Here is a 5,466-nt window from a genome sequence, read left to right on the forward strand (position 1 = left end):
TAAAGACAAGGGCATGCATCAGCTGAGGCCCTGGGCATACCTGGATTGCTGAAGACCTCAGGTGTCAGAGCCTGTGACTGTTTTCAGGAAAGTTCTTCCTCTGCCCACCTGTGGCCCAAGTGACTCTGGAAGGGCCTGCCCATTCCTGTTGAACCCAGGAGGGCTGAGTTAAATTGTGCAGGTCTGGGCTGGGCACAGTGACTCACGCCTGTAATCCCAGCACTTTGGGAGACTGAGGCAGGCAGATCACCTAAGGTCAGGAGTTCGAGACCAGCCTGACCAACATGGAGAAACCGCATCTCTACTAAAAAAAAAACAAAATTATCCTAGCATGGTGGTGAGTGTCTGTAATCCCGGCTACTCAGGAGACTGACGCAGGAGAATCACTTAAACCCAGGAGGTGGAGGCTGCAGTGAGCTGAGATCGCACCATTGTGCTCCAGCCTGGGTAACAAGAGTGAAACTCTGTCTCAAAAAAAAAAAAATTGTGCACGTCTGTGTCAGGAAAGGATCATCATTCCCACCACTCTCAAGGGGAATGAACAGCATTGCAGCTTTCTCACCAGCTTGCTACTGCTCAGGAGGCCTCAGCATCATTGCCAGTGTGGGGCCTAAAGCCACAACCAAGTGAGCAGGTTAAAAAATATACACTTGTAACTGTTTGAAAAAAACTGAGTGCCCTGGGAAAGAGAGAGAAAGACTTTAGGAGGAAGAACAGAATATGGAACAGCTGAAAAAGGAGGCTCCCTTTGAAGGACAAATCAGGAAAGACCCAGACGATAACTTTTAATAGAGAACTAATGAGAACTCCCAAGGACATTTAAGTAGAGCACCCAAAATATGTTCTGGAAGTTTAGGAGGAACAAAAATTCTTTTAAAAAACTTGATGCTATGGACTGAACTGTGTCCCCTCAAAATTCGTATGTTGAAGCACTAATCCCCAATATGATGGTGTTTGCAAATGGGTTCCTGGGAGATCATTAGATTTAGATGAAGTCCTCATAATGGAATTAGCGCCCTTCTAAGAAGAGACATCAGAGATCTTGCTGTCTTTCTCTTCCTCCTCCCCCATCTGTCTCTGTCTGCCTTTCCAGAAAAGAGAGACCTCACCAGAAATGGCTATGCTGGCACCTTGATCTTGAACTTCCAGCCTTCAGAACTGTGAGAAAACAAATTTTTGTTGTTTAAGCCATGCAAGCCATACAAGTCTCTTGTATTTTGTTATGGCAGCTCATGCTAAGATACTTGGTATCTTTATTTCAAAATTGGTTGTAAGTTGAAAAAGAAGATGATCATGGCTGAGAACCAAGTTAATGACCTAAAAGACCAAGAGCTCATAACCAAAAGCAAAAACACAGTAAGATAAAAATCCTAACAGAAAAGATCAGAGGTTTAGAGGCTTATCTCTGCTATCAGGCCACGATATCCCTTACTCTCTGCCTATAGGCAAGGATTCAGGATATCTTCATATCAGTGTTGCTAGCCAGGGAAAATAGAAAACAGTGAACCAAATACCAATTGACTCAGATCAGACACCTGAAGACAGGAAAAGATCAGGGAAAAGGAAATGGGGATGAGCAATAAATCTTTCAATCTACAGCTACACCAGATAGACCACGCGATGTGTCAGGGCATCTATAATAGAACAGGGGAGAATACTTCAAAGAGAAGATACATACTTACGGAACTGCAAGAAAAACTTTTTAACATTATAAAAGGAAATTTCCATATGCATCTTTTAAACTTTGACAAACCAAGCAGAGAAAACTCAATAATGATACAGATAATTTGCATTATATAATTGACAAGAACAAATTAATAAGCATGGAGAGCTGTGTTTCCTACAAGCAGAAAATACTTCTTTTGTAACCATGTTACAAAAATTGGTCAGGTGCTTGGCCATAAAAAAAAAACCTTCCCCAAGGCAGAAATTTTAGAAACCATGTTCTTCGTTCATACTCTAGTAAAGGGAAATAAGCAATGAAAAAGAAAATTTCAAAACTTAAATTACTAGAATTAAGAAATGCTCCCCTGGTTGACCCCCTTATTTAAAGCACGTTAAAACTTCTTCGCAGTGTACCTGGCAATGCATCCATAAACCAAGCTGGAGTGCGGGCTGAGGGAGCTGGACAGTTGGATATACAGGTGATTCGATAAGTGCAGCAAAATGCTCCTTGTAGAATTTAGTGGTCGAGTTCCCTGTATGATTCTTTCAGCTTTTCTATAGGTTTGAAAACTTTTTATAATAAAATATTGGAAGAAATATATCAAAAACTGAAATAAACATCTACAAGCTACTGAAAGGAAGGTTTCTTTTTTTTTATTGCATTTTAGGTTTGGGGGTACATGTGATGAACATGCAAGATTGTTGCATAGGTACACACATAGCAGTGTGGTTTGCTGCATTCCGTCCCCTCACCTGTATCTGTCATTTCTCCCCATGCTATCTCTTCCCACCTCCCCACCCCCCCGCCCCTCCCCCATTTCCCCCCAACGGACCCCAGTGTGTAGTGCTCCCCTCCCTGTGTCCATATGTTCTCATTGTTCAACACCCGCCTATGAGTGAGAATATACGGTGTTTGATTTTCTGCTCTTGTGTCAGTTTGCTGAGAATGATGGTTTCCAGGAAGGTTTCATACCAAAACCACAGCTTAAAATATATTCAAAATTGTTCTGTCCTTAGAGCTTACTATTTAAAGGAGTTCATTGGTTTTCTTTCCAAAAATATTTATCAAGTAGATACTACAAGCCAGGCACTGCTCTAACAGCTTATGTATATTTACTCATTTAATCTTCGCCACCCATTTTACAGATGAGGAAACTTAGGCACAGAGAGTGTACGTAACTTGCCCAAAGTCACACAGCTTGTAAATGACAAGAAGAGGCTCTGAACCAAAGCGGGTCATGTTCAGAGTCTATGAACATAACCACTGCATTAGCTTGCCCCCAAGATTTTCAGATTAGGAAATTAGAATAAAAATGATGCAAAATGAAGTAGGAAGATTGATTTGAAAAGGTAAAAGCTGAAACTGGTTAAATAAAAAAGATAAAAATCATGAAAAGAATGATTAAAAAAAACAACAACAACAACATTATTTGAAAGACTTCTACAATAGTAAATTCCTAAAAAGTATGCTTATCAAAAAAGAAAGAAGCTGATATATAATTCTTAGGAATGAAACAGATTTTACTATAGGTATGAAATAGTCTAAAATATCAGAAAATGTTAGGGGCACTTTATATTAGTAAAATGGAATAACTAAAAGCAAGTTAGGATTACAAAAATCAATCTAAGATGAACACATGAAAAAAACAATAATGAGAGGTCAGGCTTAACTTTTAAAGAGCTGGAGTACAGTGGGGCAATCTCAGCTCAGTGCAACCTCTGCCTCCCAGGTTCAAGCAATTCTCCTACCTCAGCCTCCAGAGTAGCTGGGATTACAAGCACCTGCCACCATGACTGGCTGTTTTGTTTGTTTCACCATATTGGCCAGGCTGGTCTCGAACTCCTGACCTCAAGTGATCCGCCTTCCTCAGCCTCCCAAAGTGCTGAGATTACAGGTGTGAGCCACTGCATCCAGCACAAGAGCTAGTATTTTAAAAGACATTTGGCTCACATGGTTTTGTTACCCCTCTCAAACTTTTGAATATGAAAAACTTACTTTAGACCTTAGAAAAAGATGGAAAATGTTAATATAAGCTTAATATGAGTTACAGATAAGTACTCAGATGTGATTTCAGAGTGGACAAAACTTGAGAACTCTACATATGTGTACATTATCGTTCAAGCATGAAAAGAACTATGGAAGGTTGAAAACCAGGTCATTCATGTTGTTTATTTCGAGAGGATGAAAACCGAGAGGACTGAAGTTTAAAGAATGAGCTCTTTCTCTTCCCTCTCATTTAGTTCGCCTGGGGGTATGAAAGGAGAAACCGGCCGGGCACGGTGGCTCACGCCTGTAATCCCAGCACTTTGGGAGGCCGAGGCGGGTGGATCACGAGGTCAAGAGATCGAGACCACCCTGGTCAACATGGTGAAACCCCGTCTCTACTAAAAATACAAAACATTAGCTGGGCATGGTGGCGCGTGCCTGTAATCCCAGCTACTCAGGAGGCTGAGGCAGGAGAATTGCCTGAACCCAGGAGGCGGAGGTTGTGGTGAGCCGAGATCGCGCCATTGCACTCCAGCCTGGGTAACAAGAGCGAAACTCCGTCTCAAAAAAAAAAAAAAAGAAAGAAAGGAGAAACCACTGCCGCCAGGGGCCTCACCATCTCCTCTTTCCTCTCCCACCTCTTTGGCAAGAAGCAGATGCACATTTTGATGCCTGAATTAGATGCTGCTGGCAAGATGACCACTCTGCACGTTAGGGGAGATAGTCACCACCATTCCTACCATTGACTGAAATGTGGAAGCATTTTTCAGTAGACTATACAAACATTTGGTTCACAGTATGGGATGCTGGTGGTCAGGACAGAATTAACCTTCTCTGGTAGTAATACTTCCCAAATACCCAACGTCTTCTTTTTGTGGTAGACAGCAATCATTGTGAAAGAATTAAGGAGATAGGAGGTGAGCTGCAGAACTGCTTCTGGAGATGAGTTGAGAGAGGCAATGATGCTGCTTTTTGATAATTGTGGGATTTGTCAAAAGCTCTTCGATCTCTTCCTAACAGGACATGGTCTGTTCAAGCCACATGCGTAACACAAGGAACTGGTCTGTATAAAGGACTTGACCGACTGTCAAAGGAGCTTTCAAAACGTTAAAGGAAACTAGATACCTAACCAAGGGCTTGCTTGATAATATTGGTCTAGGCTTGTTACAACAAAAGTAGTTGTGTCCTGGTTATTAAACGGTACAAGGGACTGGTTTGAGCAGAATATTAAACTTATTTTGTTGCCAATTATTGTTTATCAAGTATAATGTTGCTATTTAGCAATGTACTTGGTTTAAAAGAAATGCTCCTGGGGGCAGGAGGGAAGAATCCACTTTTAACCTAAACGCCTGGACATAGCTATAGCAAAACCTCTAAATAAATCCATTTTGCATGTTTGTTGAGCCCAAAACAAATAATGCTTTAAAGTTATCTCCTTGCTACTTTACTGATACACTTATTCCTGAGACGTTTGCTAATTTTTAATGTAGTATTCCATTTGTATTTATTTCCTTCCCTTGCAAAAGATTTTCTAATACTGCTGTGGCAGTCAAGGAAAACACTATTCAGCTCTCTTACACTGAGGAACTTATTTTCCCCACAAGACTGACTACTTGCCTACATCAGACAAACTTATCTTGGTGTGGTTTAGATTTGATAGCTAATTACTTCTGTACTGTTTGCAAAGAGTTCATATTCAGAAGGGTTTTTTGTCTTGTTTTGTTTTGATTTTTGTTTTGGTTTAAGACAGAGTCTCGCTCTGCCTCCCAGGTTGGAATACAGTGGCACAATCTCAGCTCACTGCAACCTCTGCC

At 41.1% G+C, this 5,466-nt stretch overlaps 1 pseudogene; it reads left to right on the forward strand.

The window, feature by feature from the left end:
• Window positions 1–537: 537 nt before the first annotated feature.
• On the forward strand, window positions 538–4,763 carry LOC101034214 (ADP-ribosylation factor 4 pseudogene; annotated as a pseudogene).
• Window positions 4,764–5,466: the final 703 nt, after the last annotated feature.

Source organism: Saimiri boliviensis, chromosome 16 (genome assembly GCF_048565385.1).
Source record: "Saimiri boliviensis isolate mSaiBol1 chromosome 16, mSaiBol1.pri, whole genome shotgun sequence".
In the NCBI taxonomy this organism is placed as follows: Eukaryota; Metazoa; Chordata; class Mammalia; order Primates; family Cebidae; genus Saimiri; species Saimiri boliviensis.